The 21,449-nt window shown below is 43.7% G+C and overlaps 1 pseudogene; it reads right to left on the bottom strand.

The window, feature by feature from the left end:
• Positions 1-21,449, bottom strand: part of LOC119169775 (venom metalloproteinase BumaMPs1-like) — a 254,793-nt pseudogene that overhangs the window by 22,377 nt on the left and 210,967 nt on the right.

The raw sequence follows: 21,449 nt of genomic DNA, 5'->3' as shown, positions 1-21,449 counted from the left end.
GTAAACCACGTTGTGACTGCTCACGGAGGATCTACCGGACTATATATATATATATATATATATATATATATATATATATATATATATATATATTGTCACGGGGTCGTGGCGTGGCCGAAGACAGGAGACTTCGTGTTGGGATTTAACTGTTTATTTGGGCGAACCTGTGCCCGGTAAAGGGAAAGTCCAATTACAGCAGCAGTCTCGCACAGATAGCAGTCTCGGACTGATAGCGGCGAACGGAGCGTCGGCCTTCGATCAACAACTGACAAGCGGCGAAGCGCGTCGGCATTTATACTCTTGCCGTCGAATGTTCTAGCGTTATCGCTGGCGGTGGCGTAGGTTCCAGAACAATCTGTACCGTTCGCACAGTGGGCGTGATCTTATCGAAATGATCTACTACAGTCCGGAACCTTCTCGAAAACTGCAGGCGTGGTTTGCGCTGAGAATCGTGTGGTGTTTTGGGACGATAGCAAAAACTTGGGAAATGGAACGTGTCAATATATATATATATATATATATATATATATATATATATATATATATATATATATATATATATATATATATATATATATATATATATATATATATATATATATATATATATATATATATATATATATATATATATATATATATATATATATATATATATATATATATATATATATATATATATATATATATATATATATATTGTGATGTAACGGTGAAGGCAACCTTTATTAGGCTCAGAAGACACGATGGGGTGACCACGCCCAAGGCACAGAACTCAGACAAGCCAAGTCCCCACAGCAGATGAAGATGACGACCACTCATGATGATGAATATGTGTAAATATAGTAGATGTGCTTAATGAATGCCTACACTAACTCCCCCCCCCCCGTGAAAGTGGTCATCCTGACCGCAGTTTAAAGCGATATATATATATATATATATATATATATATATATATATATATATATATATGTATATATATATATATATATATATATATATATATATATATATCCTAGAAACATCTCATTACTAGCGTGCATGCGTGTACATATGCAAAATTAAAAAAAATGTTCGGGAGAAGGATAGCAGCAGTTCAATTGGAGAATGCGTAGACTATGACTTGCGCAGAAAACAAGCTTATGTGAACAATGCAGCCACACACTGAACGAAAAAAAAATTAAAACGCTTCTTTATATAAGGAACCACTAGTGCGCGCTTAGAGAAGCTGAATATTGAAAACAATGCACACACGCTAAATATCGCTGTACTAACAAATGAGAATTACGCCATCACCTGCAAATTGATTATAAAAAAAATACCCGTGTCCGTCACCATCTTTTCAATGCTTAATTTTATGATTTGCGCTATTCTCAATCGCGCGTCTTCTGCCTCCTTCTGGAAGTAATATGACTTACGTTGTTGCCTTTCAACACAATGTTAAAGAAACCCAGGTGGTCTAAATTTTCGGAGCCCTCCACTACGGCGTCTCTCATAACCATATAGTGGTTTCGGGACGTTGAACCCCACATATCAAGATATCAATCTTTCAACCACAATGCCACATATTGCGGCACACGGCTCTATGAACGTCACTTTCTTCATTTCCTTGCTCTCGCGTATGGTGTGGCGAAAATAAAGTACCCATACGGCCAATTCTCAACGCGCACAACGCGGTAACATATCTCCTTTCGTGATTGACCCTGGCAGCGCTCTTTCCAGGAGGGGCCGCTAGGTAGCAAGCGCTCAGCTGTAGTCACGAATACAAACTTGTATGTGTAAAATGTCATCACGAAGAGACCGACAGCGCAGCGAGGGGTGACTGCAAAAACCTCGGGAACGGCTTCTAGCAGGGTTTCCACTGACTTTTGAGTGAACTTCGCCAAACGACGAGCAAAATGACGCCCAATGTCGCCATTCTTTTTAAAATTTTGTAAAAAACTCGCCCCTCTGCATACGTGTGGCGTTCCTCGTAATAAAAATTCTTATGTGTAGCCCCGTGGTGTACCCAACCATCAGTGAACCCTGAAATAAATTGATGTTTTTTAATGCCAGTGGCATCACCCGCTTCAGCATTATTCCAGTTTGAAAGGACTGGAATGTACTAGCAGCGTCCGTGAATACTAGCGCCTCACAACCAAAGTTTGTGATCGCTTCAACAGCATGAAACAGTCGCTACATTGATAGAGGGATAGGATGTGTAGTCTTCTAGGTGATTTAGAGCATTACGTTGCAGTGGAATTATGTTTTTGGTAAGCAGAAAGCTTACTTACGAAACAACAGAAATGAATTCGCAAGTACTGCGTTATTTTTTGCAATGCTTGAACCACATTTTGTGTAAGGTCATGCTTACGCTATACATCCCTGTCACTGCAGTTTCTGAAGGCTGGCTGAAAAAGCCTGACTACTTGGCCCATGGGAAAAGCTAGTTAATAGGAAATCATGCCAACCTACGTTTTCAACATACAAAATTAGCGAGTACTACAGCAGTGGAGAAGTCTACAAGCTATTCACATGCGGCCTAACAGTCTCCTGTCCACTTAAGACACGAAACTTCGATGAAAATCAAAGTGCATAAAAAACAAAGTATAACATCACTGCCTCGTGGCACCCAAAGCAGTCTGCTGACCTCAATTTTCCTAGGAGGTTACTTGTGGACGCACAAGTGCGCAAGGGCTTCCAGGGTGTAGGTGAATTAGCAGATACACACGAGCAACAGGACGGACGTACTAAGTTGCACGTAAGGTGTGCCTATAATTTATGAGCCTATATATACGAAAAATAGAAGAAAATGTAACGCTTTCTGTTTGAAGACACTCAGTATAGAATGCTTAACTCAGTCGAGACTCAAGTCAGAAATCGCCCAAAATTTGCCATGTTGCCATTCATAGGTTTAGGTCACCACAGGCCTCCCAAATTCACCAATTGGTCGAACTATAGCCACCAGATGCAACCATCGCAGGTAGGGCGACGCGCCTGGAACGTAAACAGAGCCCATCGGCCAAGGTTTCAGCTGCACCGGCTGCTTCTGGAGTTCACTAACCACTTTCGGCACTGCACACTAAATACTTCCCAGCACGAACGTGACGGTTGAACCTCGACTGTGTTTCATCCGTGGTGCTGCTATATAAACACCCCGCTAGAGAAGGAGCCCGCTGAAAGGAAGGAGCCTGACGACACAAAAGCATTCTCTTTGGCTGCAGCGGAAGAACGGAGGGAGGGGGCAGAATTCAATGAAACGGCGAAGCGGAGAGGAAGATGTGGCGCAGTCCGCATTATGGCAGGGTAATGGAATTCCGACAGATGGTTCCTTTAGCGTGGTGGATAGACATGGTAGCGTGATTACCATTCAAATCAAGCGTATAGAATTTCTCAACGCACTTCATGACACGGTAGCATCCATAGTAATGGCACTGAAAAGGCTTTCGGACTGCACTGCGTCACGCAAACACAAGTAGGAAGAACTGTAGGTAGAAGCATGGTGTTGTAGGTGAGGGTGTGGGGCAGAAAGATTCAGCAAAGTGGAGTTCATGCAGCTGCACAACTTACTAGATTGAGTCAGGGCAAAACAAGCGTCATAAAGTTCTCCAGGAAGATGAACCAAGAGAACCAAAGGTGAACTCAGCAGGCGTCGACTTGATGTCCTGCTTCAATGTCACCATAGGATGCGTTCAGGGCCAGCTAACACAATTGACTATGCCATTGGCGATGGCGTGGTCTGCTGCTGTGCGAATCCAAGAATTTTACTGCAAGACCGTAACTTCTTTAAAAGATAAGACTCAAACTGTCGACCGCGATCGGTGGTGATAGCAGACGACATTCCAAGCGTGAAACGAAACTCAACTAGAAAGCTTTTCATGTTGTTTCGCTTCTTATGTAAGGAATGGGAAACGCGTCTGGTTTTAAAATACTTATTACATGTCATAAAGCACGTTTTCCTATCAAATGGGGGCTATGGTCATAAAATATTTAGATGAAGCTTGTTGAAATGGAACTAAGTTGGTGTGAAGGAGCTTACGATGGCCAAGTATGACGATACACGTTGACGATACCACACTTCGTACTAGAGCGGGTACACGTACGAACATTTTTGTTGATTTTGAATCAGACAACACGCTTTGTAATAAAGAGTTGAGTAGTCCGGATGACAAAATGTTAGAGTGTATACTAACAAAAAGTCACTTCAAATTACGCGCGCTAGCCGATACTTATGCCCTTCGGATAGTTTGTGGTACACGAGCCTGCAGGGCCCAGCTGCGTGCAACTCGTGTTGAAGAAAAGAAAGAACGTTGAGAATGAATCAGAAGTGAATCTTCGGGACTGCTAAGAGATTCCGTTCTAGCTGTGTTACTATTTTTGGTCACAAGTTCGTCCTGCTTACGGGAATCTATCGAAAGTATTCATTGAACTGTATGTTATAAATTAAGTGGAAGTGCTGGGTGCGATGCCAAGCCCCTCTCAAGTGACGGGGCACATTCCAGCACCACAGTGATTGGGGCCCAACAAGCTGACGCTTCATCATCAGCGCTGCAGTTGATGCCTACATGGTGAAGTTCCTGAGTTTCACATTTATCGACTTGCTTTAGAACCTCAACGTCTGTTAACAGGTACGCTGCTGACATGACAGCTTAGGTCACTCCAGCCAACATTGTAGTGAACCAGCCAATGGTACCAAAGCCTTTCCACGGCGAAAGCTACGAGGACGCGGAGGACTGGCTTGAACACTTTGAACGCGTTGCAAAGGCCAGCGGATTGGAGGAAGAGTGCAAACTTCGTGCTGAAAATAGTGCACGAACGTGGTATGAGAACTACAAAACTTTCTTCTGGTCGTGGGATGACTTTTGACGGAAGGTGCTCGCTGCTTTCCCGAACACAGACCGCTAAGAGAGAGCTAAAGCTGCGCTCCAGAGAAGAAATCAGCGTAATAACGAAAGTGTGGCTATGTATGTGGAAGATATGTCTGACCTATTCCACCGAGCGGATCCAATTATGAGCGAAGACAGAAAGCTGCGTCATCTGATGCTAGGAGTGAAGCAAGAAATCTTTGCCGGACTATTTTGGAGCCCACCACGCGCCATCATCTAGTTTCGTTCTAAGGCGACTACGACAGAAAAGATGCTACCACAGCGAGCAAGGTTGTAGCGAGCTACAAAAGCGAGCAACCGGGATGCGATCATCACTTCTTTGGACATGTTGCCACCAGCAGTCGGTAACAGCATGGAAGCACTACGCGAGCTAGTGCGGTCTGTTGTGAAAGAAGAGCTTCAGAAGCAGTGGCCTGATCACAACACTTCAATGCTTACGTCTCCGGCCGACGTGATCCTTCAGGAGGTCAGGCCGGTGGTACGTGAACCTTCAATGGTACGCGAACCGTAGAAGAGTGGGCGAGAATGACGTATGCGGGTGCTACTGCGAGGATCTCCAGATCGTGCGAAGGTCGCGGCAGCTGCACCTATGCAGTACCCAATGCCACCGAGCGCCCTGCAGCCAACGTCCAAGAGGAGACTCAGGAAGAGCGATGTTTGGCGCACTCCCGACAGGATACTGCTTTGTTACCACTCTGGGAAAGCTGGTCCCTTCCACCGAACGTGCCACTACCACAAGGCAAGACTAAGTGGTTTTCCTGTCAATGCACCTCGACCACGAAATGGTGAGTGCCCCTTCAACATTGAAGAATACTAGTCGAGTCCTGAAAGCTCACGTGGCTTCCAACGACACCGACCTCGAGCAACGACAGCGGCAAGGTATAGGTCGCCTAGCCTCCGACCTTCAGCAAGCTCCCCAACGTCTCATTTCCCAAGCCTGCTTCGGGGAAACTAGAGTCAGTGACCTGTAGAGACAAGGCTGCTGTCAACGCTAATGCAGAAAAACCTCCATCGCTGACCCTGAATGACGCCCGACTCAGAAACCGGTGCTAAGATAGTGACGTTGCTTCTGATTTACATGTGTTTGTTGACGGCTACGAAGTCATCGGAATGGTAAATACAGGTGCCGATTATTCAGTGATAAGTACCAGACTTTGTAAAATACTGAAGAAAGTGCTGACTCTAGGGAAGGGACCACAAGTTCGCACAGTAGAAGGGCACTTCATCGACGCAACTGGAATATCCACAGCAAGAATTGAAATACGGGGTTTCACGCACGTCGCCAGTTTTATTGTGCTGCCAGAATGCAGAAAAGACTTGATTATCGGTACGAGTTTCTTAGTTGGTAATGGCGCTGTAATAAACGTGCGAGCATCTTCCGTCTAATTCTCGACTAGGCAGGCGATTGCTACCTTTAAAACGGAAGAAAACGTATCTCGCCTTTGTATTGCAGATGATGGCGTCATAGTGCCGCCATGATCGAGCATATATCTGTCGCATTAACAAACAAAGTATCCAGAAAGTTCGAAGGATTTGCTGACAACACTGCCTAATACTCCAACAAGAGATCTGCATGATGCGATGCCTTTTTAAGCTACAAGAAAAATGTACGAATGTTCTGCTTACAAACTTTGGAAATTAGATGCAGTACGTTGCAAACGAAACCGTCATCACCAGGCTGAATAATTTCGTCCAGGTTATGGAGCTGCGCACTTTCGGAACCAACGAGTCTGATTTGCAAGACGTGGAGTCAATCCTTGCAACCGTCGACATCGAGCCAGATACTACCAAGCCAAAAAGAGCAAATAGAAGGTCTTCTAAGGAAATCCGCCAAATGTTGCTCGTTGCCATCTAACGTTCGACGCACTGCTATTGCCAAACATCCTATCATTGTCGGAGAGTCCGTGAGGCCAATATACTAGCATTCTTAGCGAGTGTCACTAAGAGAAAGAGTAGCTATTAGTAACCAGGTTAAAGAAATGCTCAAGGACGACGTTATCCAGCCTTCATCAAGTACATAGGCGTAACCTGTAGCCTTTGTGGGCACGGAAACAGTTCGTTTTGCACGGCTTCTAACCACCGGTTTTTCATCATGCAGAATCTGCTGACGCTCCTGATTGCGTGGTCATCGGCGGCACACGTGTGTTTATGAGATACACAGAAGAAGTTGCAACCCTTGTACGGACCGGATGACAGGAGTGGCGATGAAATTTTCTACAATTTCACTGCAACTGATGGACTTTTTTTCGGGTTTCCAGGCGCAATAACGTTGCCAACACCTCCCGTGGTACATTTAGGCATACGGCGCATTGACTTGCCTTTCAGTGGGCACGGAAACAGTGCTCTTTGCATGGCTTCTAACAACCGGTTTTTCATCATGCAGGTGTGTACAAAGTGTTCAATATACACTAAAAAATCAAACGACCCGTTTTTGCTACTGTTTTTGTGCCCAAAAGTACTGTGCGAAATTTTATGCGACTGTTTTTCTACGCTTTTCTTGCTCTTACAATCTGGAGATGTTGAAACTAACCCGCGACCTAACACACGCTCTGAAAACCTACTTGATATTGATTCGTTACCAGAAAATCCTGCCGAGCAGATGAAAGCAATGTGTAAACTATTCAAAGGTATACACAGCCGTTCGCTCCAAAATTCGAGAGCACCAACCGAACTAGCAGCTGACGTAAAAACAATTAAAGCGGGCAAAAAAGCACAGAAACACAAATAACTGACTTACAAAAAAGACTAAATGAACTCAAAGAAATATCAAAGAATTTTGATCAACTTGGCAAAGATTTATAAGAAATGCACGCGTCGATATCTGGTCTAATGCACCGAAGTAATAATTATCGAACACGCTTTGATGAGATTGAGGACAGATCTAGGAGTGACAAGTTATTGTTTCTTTTTATAGCTGACGCTAAAGAAACCAGGAACGAAACTGAAGCTAAGCTATCAGCAGCGATAAATGAAATACTTGAATCTTTCTGCACACAGTCAATTGATCGCGCACATCGACTTGGCACGTTCGCACCTGCCAAATACTGCCCCATAATAACCAAGTTTTGTAACTACTACACAAAAGAACAAGTTTTGTCACTTCGTGACCAGCTGAAACAGAAGAAAATTTCAGTGAATAAAGATTTTTTCAAAGTACTCGTACTTCTCGCCAAAAACTAATCGACTTTGCAAAAAGCTATCCTAGGCGCTTACAGTCTAAACCGTGCTATAACAAATTGCTCATGTGTACTAGACGCTTCTACTACAACTTTTAACTTGATCGCGTTGAAGAAATACACTCGCGTGGCAACCAATCAGGTCGCGGAGACTCCACTGGGCGAAACGCCTCACTGTAGGGAGAAAGGAGGGGTAGTGGCATATCATCACATCGTCAATCGCATCCGGTATCTTTACTCTTTGCTAGCGCCAGAACTGTTCTGAATAAACGTTGCGCCTTCTCATCCATTATAGATACATGCGATGCGAAAATAGTACTTTTAACTGAAACGTGGCTTTCCGCGCAAACAAAAGACACAGAAATATTTCACGAGACAAACAACTTTATGGTTTATCACTTCGACCGCACCGAGCATAGAGAAGGAGGCGTATTACTTGCGGTCTCGAAGGACATACCATCATCACCAATAGAAGTGAACAGTTTACAGAAATAAGCTGGGCTTTACTAACTTTGGGTAACTGTAAGCTGGTTCTAGGTACCTGCTACAGATCACCTTCCTCACCATCTACATTTTTTAACGAACTGCATGACTCCATCAACATAGTAAGCTCTCGTTTCCCTTCTTTAGTTATGTTTTGCTCTGAGATTTTAACTTTCCAAACATAACGTGGAACACATTGCCGATACGCATTTCTCATTTTTCACAGCAGAGTGAAGATTTTCTGAATACATGCTCTGTTTATTGCTTGACTCAGTAACTCAAGTCACCAGAATTAAAAATAGTGCAGCAAGCACTCTCGACCTAATACTGGCAACGCATCCTGACCTCGTCTCCGACATTACATACTTACCAGAAATCAGCGACCACGTCTCGCTAAACTTTATCATCAATATTAGCCCTCGTAAAAAGACTCAACAGCAGAAACGCATACGATACTATCTAAAAGGTAACTTCTAAGCAAGAAATAATGAGCCAACTCACTTTTACGATAATTTTGTCAGAGATTTTCAAATTCATTCCGTTCAATCTAACTGGGACCTGTTCGCGTGCGCAGTCCATAAATTGATCGAAAAGCACATCCCAATCCCCAAGCGCCGTGGTATTACAGTAATCTAAAATACCTATCTATTGGAAAAAAGCGTTTCTTTCGTTTAGCTGAAAACTCGCCTTCACCTTCGCACTGCACAACTTACAAATCTGCTGCAAACACATACATAAGAGCTCTAAAAACTGCAGAAAACAACTACCTTACTAGATCATTTTCTGAAACACTGAAAAATAACCCTAGGAAGTTTTGCCAAATGATTAACCCAACCACTAACAACACTGTACCACTAGAAGATTCATCTGGAAATAGTATCCTTGATAAAATGTGCGCATCAGTTATTAATGCTTCATTTTCAAGCCAGTACTCAAAATCCGGCCACATCATACTCCCTTATGCGCACCATTATAATTGCATTCCCTTGAATCCAGTAATTATCGAGATACCTGGAATATTGAAACTAATAGATAAGTTACCATTCCACTCCGCTCCTCGCTATGATGACATTAATAGCAAATTCTTCGAAAGGAGTAACGTAGTTAGTTCTATGATAATAAGTAAAATATTTTGGCAATCATTGAGTACTTTTCAACTTCAAAAGGAATGCAAAATAGGGGAAGTGGTTCCAATCTATAAATTTGGCCCCAGAAACTCACCCCTAATTACCGACCCATATCACTAACAAGTAATTCTTGCAAATTATTAGAACATGTAATCTTCTCGAATCTTGCTAACTTTCTAGAGTCTAACTCATACTTTGCTAAAGCGCAACATGGTTTTAGAAAACTGTACTCCTGCGAGACACAGCTTGCTTCGTTTACTCATCATCTGCATCAAATCCTGGATCGATCATCTTGCGCTGACACAATTTTTTTTTAATTTTAGCAAAGCATTTGACAAGGCTTGCCATAAATTACTGCTCCTAAAACTAAGCTTGCTAAATATTGACACCAACCTTCTTAAATGGATAGAACCTTTTCTCTCTAATCACTTCCAATTCTTAACTGCTAACGACTATCATTCACCACTCGCTGAAGTACAATCAGGTGTGCCTCAAGGTTCAGTGTTGAAACCTTTATTATTTATTTTATATAATAACAATCTAACTTCTTAAATAACTTCTAACATACATCTGTTGACAGATGACTCTGTTATCTACCGAGAAATCACCATTGTAGATGGTACTCAAACACTTTAAAGTGACCTAATAGTATAGTTAATTGGTGCAATAACTGCTAATGAAACTTAATATTAGGAAATCTAAGCTATCGCACGTATCAAGAACCAATTCGAAATAAAACACCTACCATCTGAACAACATTCTCTTAGATTCAGTCTTGTCTTATAAATATTTTGGCGTGCACATCACAAATAACTTAAGTTGGACAACTCATGTAGCATACGTAATTAACGCTGTTATTCACATGCTCGGCTGCTTACGACTTAACTTCTCCAAAGCACCCTCTTCCTCAAAACTCATACTCTATAAGTCTCTCAAAGGCCTTAAACTCTAGTATGCATCTGCCATATAGGATCCCAGTAATGCTAATCTCATCAGCTCTTTTGAACTAGTACAAAATAACTCGGCTAGGTTCATCCTCTCTAACTAAAACCACACTGCAATGAAAAATACCTTATCACTTATTCCATTGGCTCACCGATGAAACATCGCCCGTCTTTCACTGTTTCATAAAATTTTCTATCACCCAACACTTCATAATGACCTGACACTCTGCCCTCTGTACATCTCAAACCGTGTTTATCATCGCAATAAGGTAGGAATCCCATGATGTCACACTAAGTCTTTCTTTCAGTCATTTATTCCCTGCACACTTCATGATTGAAACCACCTTCCCTCGAATGTCGCAACCATCACTGACTTCAAGTTTTTCACGAATCGTTAGCTAATATTAATCAACCAGGAAAATCTGTTACCTATACTTATCGCTTCTGTTTTTTATATTTTGGAAATAACTACTTTTGTATATTCTGCAGAAATAATGGTATTATCCAAGTATTTTGATTGTATTGTTTTATTTGTATATATTGCACTGTTTTTGTATTTTTTGTAATTACCCACCCCCCTCTTTATTGCCTTTTTGGCCCTGAGGATATTATAAAAATCAATAAATAAAAAGACCAAACCTTACGCTTCTGCATTGATTACCGGAAGCTAAACGCCGTCAACAAGCGGGATGTTTATCCTTTTCCAAGAATTAATGACACTTTTAATAGGCTGCGAATCGCCAGGTATTTTTCCTCACTGAATCCTAAAAGTGAATATTGGCACATAGAAGTTGACGAAAGAGATCGCGAAAAGACGGCGTTTGTAACACCGGACGGTTCGTATGAGTTCAAGGTACTCCCTTTTGGCCTTTGTTCAGCACCCGCCACATTTCAACGGATGATAGACAAAGTCTTTGCGGTCTGAAGTGGCAGTCGTGCCTGGTTTATCTCAGCAATGTTGTAGTCTTCTCTGCTACCTTCGAGCAACTTTGAAAAGGCTCCGGGCCATGCTCACTGCTGTGAAGTCAGCGGACATGACGATAAACCGCAGAAATGTCATTTTGGCTTCTATGAGCTCCTTTTTATCGGCCATGTCGTCGGTGCTGAAGGCGTTTACCCAGACCCTGCAAAAACTGAGGCCGTAGCGAAATTTCTGAAGCGAACAGACAAAAAGGCTTGATGATTGATTGATTTGGAGGGTTTAACGTACCAAAACCACCATATGATTATGAGAGACGCCGTAGTGGGGGGCTCCGGAAATTTCTACCACCTGGAGTTCTTTAACGCGCACCCAAATCTGAGCACAGAGACAAAAAGGCTGTTAGGTGACTTAAGGTCTCTGCGCCTATTATCGATGGTTCGTTAAACAATTTTCACGAATCGCTGAACCAATGACGCAGCTGACGAGAGAGGAAATGCCTTTCGTATTGCTTCCCGAACAACAGGATATCTGCAATGAACTGCGGAAGTGTCTTCAAAGCCATCCTGTGCGGTCGCATTTGATGAGGAAGCGCAAACCGATATCCACATAGATGCAAGCAATTTAGGTGTTGGGGCCATGCTCATTTAATTGCAAAATGAACAAGAACAAGTCATTGCATATGCCAGTCACACTCTTTCGAAAGCTGAGGGGAACTACTCAGCGAACGAGAAAGAACGCCTTCCCATCGTATGGACTATCAGCAAGTTTCGACCATATTTATATAGTAGGCTAATTCATGCTATAAGCGACCATCATTCGCTGTGCTGGCTGGCTAATCTCAAGGATTCATATTCAGATGCTTAATTTCTACTTTTATATTGAAACAAATGCTAGGACAGGAGCAAAAGGCCGCTATAGTAGCATCTTGGCGAAGGCCCCTGCCCCTACAGGATTTGGCAGGAGACAGTACACGTACACAAAAACTTCAACGCGTCGATATAAAGACAATCTTTCAAGGAATGAAATGAAATAAAGCACTGAAATGTGTTATGCAAACTTACAGCCCAACAAAATTTTTCTATTTTTCTTACACAGAAGGCACTTTATTTTTTAGTTTGACAGTCCACAACATTTACGAACACAGCCGCAGAAAACATGCATCATGGTGAAACCATACAGATTTTTAAGTACATAAAGGCATGTAGGAAGACTTTCACACATGCCACAAAAATAAAAGATATACCATACCAAAGAAACACGAAAGTAAATGCAAGCGCATATGTAGCATAAAATTTCTCACATAAAGCCGCAGGGCTGAAAAAATACTGCTTTAACATTCACCGCGAAGTAGTACTTAAAATAATGTTTTCCCCTTAAGATCGTGAAGCAGTAATAATATACGGTACGGTAGCCGGTCTTTTTCATGATTGGTTCGTGAAAAGGGGACAGCCCAAGTTTCAAGTCTTTAATGTCATAATTGAGTGGATATGGATTGTTTAAGTAACAAAGATGAATAAATGCATTGTGACCTCGTTTAACGCTTTCTTTATACTTCATGGCAAGACTTAAACTCATAACGGTAACGAAATGAGAGAACATCTGTGCAAATAATGGACTTGTATGGTTGTCATAAGGAACACACGCGACATGCCGCAATGCTTTTTTGTAGCATAAATAATGTCGTGCAGTTCTTCTTTGACGTTGTTCCACGAAATAAATTACAATAGTCAGTTTGAGATATAAATGATGTATTGTACAACAATAGCCACATTTCTGATGGAAGAACATCCCGAAGCTCACACAGTGCCCCGCATGCTTTCGTCATACGTGTGGTAACGCGTTCGATGTGTTTGTCCCACAATAAGTGCTGATCGAAGATTACCCTATGTTTTTTCACGTCAGCCGTGACTTCAATTCGTTCTGATCGACAGAATATGTTTAGGTGACGATTTACGTGTTTTAAGTGACCCATGTGGACGGCTTGCACGATGGAGCCTGCGATTAGAGGAGTATGTTATTACTTTTGTGTATAAGTGAGGTCGCAAGCACAGTGATGCAGATTGCTTGCCAGGTGCTCCGATTCAACCTACTTCTTGTACTTCCAGCAAGGGTGCTGAAGATTTCGTTTTCTTGGGAGCTGTCACAACGTCAGAAATGGCACATCATAAGCAATGCGACCCGGAGCTACTCCTCTTGATCAAGTACCAGAAGGACAGTCTGTCGATGTTCCATGACCTTTTGCCCACGGCTTGTCAGCGTCCGTCTCACGAAGCAACATCCTGTATAAATGGAACTTTCACAACAATACAACGACCTTCCTGCTTGTCATCCCTTTAATTCTGAACCAGAGATTTTCTAGGCTTGCCACGACGATCTACCAGCTAGATATTTAGGAGTGATCAGAACGTTCGCCCGCATCCGGACCAAATACTACTGGCCGAAGTTGCTTAGCTCTGTACGATACTATGTCAGAACTTACCGGGACTGCCAAAGACGTAGAACTCCACCGCTAAGACCAGCAGGTCTCTTTCAACCGATATAACCACCAGAGGCCCCATTCACACAAGTGGGAATGGACTTGCTGGGTGAATTCGCAACACCGTCATCAGGAAAACGTCCGAGGATAGTTACGACCGACTATCTAACCCCATATGCAGAGACAGCGACTCTTGTTAAAGGATCAGCTGTTGAAGTAGCCGAATTCCTTGTCTCCAACATCGTACTGCGGCATGGAGCTCCAAGAGCGTTGATCACGGTCCGCGGAACTGAATTTACGGCCGACCTGCTGAAATGTATTATGAAATAGACGCACGCCAGTGATAGGAAAACGACAGCTTATCATCCTCGAGTGATTGGTCTTACCGAACGACTGAACACGACGCTGGCTGACACGTTGTCATTGTACGTGGACATAAAACACCGTACTTGAGATAAAGTATTACCACATGCAACATTCGCATATAACACCGCAATGCAAGAGACAACATAGATAACGCCATTTCAACTTGTTTTTGTCCGGATGGTAACGGCACATTTAGATGCAATGTGAGCCATTGAGGAGACGTCCAAGAGTGACTATGACATTTGCGACTACATACAGAGAGCAGAAGAAGTCAGACAACTGGCACGGTTACACAATCTCCAATAGCAGAAAACCGACACGCACCAATACAATGTGCGAAGAAGGGATGTCCAGTACGCGCCAGGAGATAGAGTATGGGTGTGGATTCCTGTAAGAATACGTGGCCTATCGGGATAAGTGGTTCGTCGCTATTTAGGTCTGTACAGAGCGCTCCACCGCGACGGCTTGTTAAACTATGAAGTTATGCCAGAAGGACAGGATATTTCATCACGACGGTGGCATCGCACGCAAACTGTGCATGTCGTAAGGATGAAACCGTATCACGACAGGCAATGAAACGTCGAGGACACAACGTTGTTCGACGTTAACTGCATCCACGACTAGGTGTTTTGAATGACCGCCATGCAACCAGTTTGGCACAAGCATCAGGATGATGTGCTCGAGAAAGGGGGGCAATGACACAATGTGACTTTAAGTTACGCGCAAGCCGATATTGATGCCCTCCAGATGGTTTGCGGTGCCCAAGCCTCCGAGGCCCAGCTGCGCGCGACCCATGTTGAAAAAGAGAAGAACGCGGAGAAAGAAGCAAAAGTTAATCCTCGGGACCACTAGGACATTTCGTTCTAGCTGTGTTATTATTCTCGGGCACAAGGTCGCCCTGGGTACGTTAGTCTATTGAAATTGTTCATTGAACTGTGCGTTAGAATACAAAGAATCAAACACCGCGCAACAAATTTCGGTCAGAACAACTCAACGAAGGTTGCCGGTAGACATCTCGCAGATAAGAGGAGCGGTGCAGGATGGAAAAAGAACTTCAGGAAACTGCAGTGTTCTGTGGTATAGGAGAAGCTGCCTGATTTTTTTGCCTTGTGTTTGCACGGACGCAAGCGCCATGAAATTACGGTTGTTCGTGCTGAAGCAGAAAGTACAAAAGCTGTGAGGCGATAAAGCGCATCGGCAGCAGCATTCGCCGATCATCGAACGTGCCAAACATAGGTTCTGGATTCAATTATGTAAGCAAGGTGACCGCTTGCTGCACGCAGATTTGATGATATACGTTTACCATTGCAGTGGCAATATGGTTTGAGCGTCCGCTTCCAATGCGAGAAGTGCCGTGTTTCATTCCCAGGACCGACCGGGAACCCACAGGTTTTTTCCAAAAAGTAGAGGAGTACACCAACCTGGCGCTCGGTTGTTTCTAGGAACTCATCTCGAAAGGCAGCCTCATAAGGCTCTGCGAAGGCCCCTATGTGCACCTTAAGCTACCGCAGCTTTGGTGATATAGTTGAGCATCTGCTTCTCCGGTGGGAGGCAGAGGATTGCGGCAGAAAGAAGCTGTAGTCACTTGGGAATGCACCCGCCCTGTGTGAATATGGCGGCAAGGGACCACAGACCTAAAATAAAGGTCATCGTATTTTTTGTGAGTTGACTTGGGATTCATCTCAATGTGAAATTATTGGGCTTCAATGAAATGCCTTAACTGACGCACGTCATGAAATGCTTAACTGCACATCAAATGCACATCATGGAATGCACACATGAAATGCCTTAACTGACGCACGCTGAAAACCACGTGGGTGATAGCTTCTGTAAAAAAAATGCTAGCAGCTGCCGTGATCCGTAACGAACTGCTGTAAGGTGGCTCCAACTGCCACATCCGACGCGTCTGTCATCAGGCAGAGTGGAGTTTCTGGTGTTGGGTGAGCAAGAAACAATGGCACCTGCGAGCTTTGTTTTAACAGCCTCGAAGAATCTGCGCGTATTCTTAGATTGTCTAATGGCAGCACACTTCTTGTTACCGCCGAGCAGATAAGTAAGGGTTGAGATGTAATCCGCTCAACGGGAAATGAAATGCCGATAGGATTCGATCAGTTTCAGAAACTCTCGAAGCTTTTGCAAGAAACTTGGTTTTGGAAATTCCCAGTTTGCGCTTTCGACGGGAGCTGTGGGATCGACGGGAGCGGTGGGACATGGTGTCTGGAGCGTAAACAGAGCCGATCGGCCAAGGTCCGAGATGCGCTGGTTGCAGCTGAAAGTCATCGGCCGCGTTCGTCGCCTCGCACCCTAAACACTTGATGGCGTCGACTTGAAAGTTGATCCTTCAGTGAGTTTCCTCTATGGTGCTGCTATAAATCATTTATGCTCAACTATGCACGTGTTTCTAAGTATGTTCATCCGCACCAGCATTGCAGTAGTTTGTTTACTTGAAAAAGCGACCATAAAATGGCACAGAGGGTCAGAGAGCACTTTCCGTTGCCCGGCCTCTCTTGGTCATAAAGAAAAGAAATGGATGCTGGTGGAATATTCTATGTTGCGTCTTTTCTCCCAGACTACGCACTTAGCTTACGAAAGCCATGTAACATTCAAATCGAAGTTTATGAAATCCTATGATTGAAGTTAACGGCGAAGAGATGTTATTCGTGCTAATCTGGCTTCGTTCACAAAATCATCCGGCTAGATTTTCGTGCCTGCATTCGTCTGTTTTGACTAACAGATTCATGTTTACGTCGCAAGTTTTTTTATCTTAGATATACCACAATTTGATATGAAATATTTCCAACTACGTGGCCACCTTTCCTATAGTGAGTAATAATTCACTTTTGAACATTTCAAATCTGTCACAAAATGTATTACGCTGATACGTGAAACTTAATAATTGAATGGGCGCTGCAAAGCTTCTGCAAGTAATTTATCAATGACTACAATAAAAGATAGCATTGCCTTACCAATTCAATACCGGTTTTTTTGACATTAAAATGTTTTATGCCGGCGTCTAACAATACTATGTGACACATTTTTGTAACAGAAAGGACGCCTGAAATGCGCATGATCAGCCAACAGGAGTCAAACCCTTCACATCTGTGCCCGCGAATACACATGCCGGGCAGGCTATCCATTAAGCCACGGTCACATACTTTGTACGCTTTAAAAATTCGCCTTTTATATCTACCACGGCTCTCTCACAGAGTTCTTTGTAAAGTGTACCTAATAAACCATGACCGAATGCACGAATGATTTCTGCCATGTGTCATTTCTAAACGTCGCTCCAGTTCGGTGCGTTTGCAATACAAGTGCCATTTAGTCTACGCCTTAACACAAACCCAGGTTGTTACTTTTGCTCATTCCATCCATCTATACCAACAATAGCGCTAATATCCTCTGCAACGCCTACTGGTTTTGAGGATTCTCTCCTTATGCTCACCCCGCGAAGAATCGCGGCCAACCAAAGAAAAGACATGCCATACGTTGCTGTTCCCCTTGGTCGGACAGTGGTCTTCAATACTCTAAGGTGCCTCGTTATGGCGACCTTAGCCTAAGTTCAGTGTCCTGTCAGTCATGCTCTTTAGCTCTCACATCACTTCCCCTGGTGCCGCTCACAGCGCCAACATTTATAGCTAGCACAATCATCTTGCCAGAATGGCTTGTTTAATCAATAATAATGGACGTAAGTCGTCTGGATGAAGATGTATGTATAAGCGTCAACGAGATGGCATCCACGTCATGCGGTACTATAGCTCTCAAGCACGAACATTCATTGAAATGTGTGGTTTTACGTCCCTAATTCACCACATGATTATGAGAGACGTCATAGTGGAGAGCTCCGGAAATTTCGAAAACCTGGGGTTCTCTAACGTGCACCCAAATCTGAACACACGGGCCTACAGCGTGTGAAACACCAACATACATTGCGCAAGCTCTCTTAAAGCAACTTATAGTAAAAAGTAAAAAATCTGTGTAAGAATAATTTTAACTTTCGTGTTTTACTCATTCTTATGACGTAGTGATCAAGCATGTCTTTCTTTTTTTCAGATTGTATCAAATAAGGGTGGACATACTAGTGGTTTTGGCACGCTTTAAACAGTGCGTCTCTTCTCTCATCGGTGAACAAGCTGAAAAACCACACAGGTTGATGATTGCTTTGCTTTCCTCGAGCTATGCTTTCCTTGAGCGCTTTGTTTTCTTTCTTCAAGAGCTTGCTCAGCAAGCACTTTTATGCTCGCACCTTGTCCGGCGGCGGCGGCAACCGGTGCGTACACCGGTGTTGCCTGCGTACACTTCTCCGGTCACTGCTCGTGGGGTTCCTCCTGTGATTTAAACAATGCTCACTAAATGGCACGCAGCTGCCTAGTGCGTCAGTTTCCCACCCGACCGACTTCACCTTGCTCGTTGGAACGTGCGTTCCTTCAACGCATACGTTCATGACATCGAACATGATCCCGACCTCACCACCTGCAGCCTTCGCGCTTTTCTTCACGGAGTTATGAATCGATGAAAACATGCACATAAATGAGTTCGTTCCAGTCATCTGCACCAAAGAAGTCAAGCGTCCTGCGGGCAGTATCGGTATCTGCATCAAGCTACGCGATGTGGCCGAAGATCTCGCATAGGCCATAACCAGCCAGGGCCATTTATTTATTTACAATACTGCTACTCTCTTTCGAGAGCGTGCTAGGTGGGCAGTACAATAATTTTTCACACAAGAAACAAAAAATATTGGTAAAAAGCAAACACTTACAAGCATAACAAGAAAATATAAATATCGCCAATACAATCAAACAATGCAGGAGTGAACTATTGTAATAATTGACGTATAGAATAACCACAAGAAATATTGCAAGTTCTGAATATAATAAAAATGCTGCCATCGAACTGAATGCAAAAAAGAGAAAAAGTATGGCACTAAATGAAGACTAGACGGATGTAAATACGATAACTCTAGTATCGAGACTTAAAATGCCTAAAACTTGATTTGCAAACACTGAGAGCTTGTTTGAAAATGCCTAAATGACTGTTGAGTGCAGGTGTGAACAAATAGACAAGAACGGCGCCTGTGCCGGTTTATAGCTACCGTGGCCCTTCATACATAGCGTCTGTTACGCGTGCCTTGTTTTTTTTTCATTTGCGACAAACATTCAGATAATCATTTTATTTCGTGATTGCAGCATCAACTTGATTTCATTCTGCTGTTGCGAACGGAAAGAATGAACGCTTAAATGCATCGTTTTTTGCATATGTATTCTGTGAATGTGTGCACATCGTTATTACCTGTTTGTCTAGCCTGGGAACGTGAGACGTATTTGGAAGTGTTTATCCTGTAGGTATTTTTGAGTAGCTGGGACAAAATGTTATGCGAGCATGTTTCGCTCTTGTGGACAGTATTTGTAAGACGGACTGGAATAAAAGATGCGTTAGTGAATAACGGGGCTGCTGTGAAACTCTCATCCGGGATAGCAGTCACGACCATGTATTGTCACTGAACTTGTGAGAAGGAGACATCATCAGGTGCACTGAGCAGTAAATGCATCAATACAAGACCGAGTTCAAATGTACTCGTCAGAGATCTCAACGCTGACATCATGCAAAGCAATCAATATTGAGTGTCGCGGTTCTCGTACTTTGCAAAATCACAACCTTTGGGTATAATACATATATATAAATATATATTGCATTCAAATGTGTGTTGGTAAACATTGTGTATGTTATATATATATATATATATATATATATATATATATATATATATATATATATATATATATATATATATATATATATATATATATATAACAACGCGCATATATACAATGGTGGGGGACGTGTACGGAGAATTTGTGGATTACCCGACCGATCATCTCAGTGCAAGCTCTTATACAGTATAACACACTGTAGACATGCCAGTGCTTTTTTTAGATGCGGAGCATCTAATACTCGAGGCTTGTAGTGCGGCGCCGTCCGCAAGCTTCCTTCTCCTTCTTCCACCATCTGTGCATCCCTTCCTCCTCTACACACCGCGCGCGCTTCACTCCTCCACCATCTGTGCACCCTTCCTCCTCTACACACTGCGTGCGCTTCTCCTCTTCACGAACATTCGCTAGCTGTATAATGTAGCGCGCATGCGCCGTCACGCTTCGAGAACATCGGCAGCTGACGCGCGCGCATGCGCCGTCGCGCTTCGAGAACATCGGCAGCTGACGCGCGCGCATGCGCCGTTGCGCTTCTCCCCCTTCTCGAACATTCGACAGCTGACAGTGCATGCGCCGTCGCGCTGTATATATACTCAAGGTCGGTGCTCGCTCCCTCAGTTGCCGCTCGTCGGTTGGTTTGTACGGCGCGTCGACGTCCGAGGTCGCAATGATCGACGTCCCTTCGACCAGCGCCGGCCAAACTGTTGGCGGAACCGCAACCAAGTCGTCTCCGAAGACAAGGCAGCGCGGAGAAGAGCTCGCGACGCCGAACGTAAACGTCGGCGTCGAGCGGAAGATGCTCAACGTAGAGAACGTGAAGCCGCTGAGACGTCAGCGTCGAGCAGCAGCACCGGATTTGGCCGCTTTGAAACGTAAGCGTCGACAAGAGGACCCGGACTTTCGAAAACGGGATACGTGTCGTACGTGTTCACTCATTTAACACCCCTCCTACAACCACGTTAACCAATTTAGCCAGTGACCCAAGTAAGTCGCAATTTAACACCCCATTTCACAACCACGTTAACCAATTTAGCCATCGACCGAAGTAACTCGCACTTTAACACCCCATTAACCAATTATATGCTCCACATCCTCCTCAGTGTTCCCCCGAGGGAAGCTGCGGGCAATTTTTTTTTTTTGAAAGCGTGGTTTACTTTCAGTACTATCAACAGCCGGTGCACGGCACGTCACGCGTGTCGCAGCGTCCATAGCCACTAAGCAGCATATGATGCTTAAATCAGCCGCGGGCTGTTGACTTCGGATATAAGACATTGTAATTTGGTTATGCGGCAGGATGTGTAGAGACAAGAAGGAGCAATTTTTAGCCAGCTTCAAGGATTCGGCCATTCAAGTGGTATGCTGCGCTACGAGGTCTTGCTATCGCA

This window comes from Rhipicephalus microplus, chromosome 2, assembly GCF_043290135.1.
Source record: "Rhipicephalus microplus isolate Deutch F79 chromosome 2, USDA_Rmic, whole genome shotgun sequence".
Lineage (NCBI taxonomy): Eukaryota > Metazoa > Arthropoda > Arachnida > Ixodida > Ixodidae > Rhipicephalus > Rhipicephalus microplus.
Note: the sequence above shows the minus strand (reverse complement) of the source record. Positions and strands in the feature narration are given on the sequence as shown.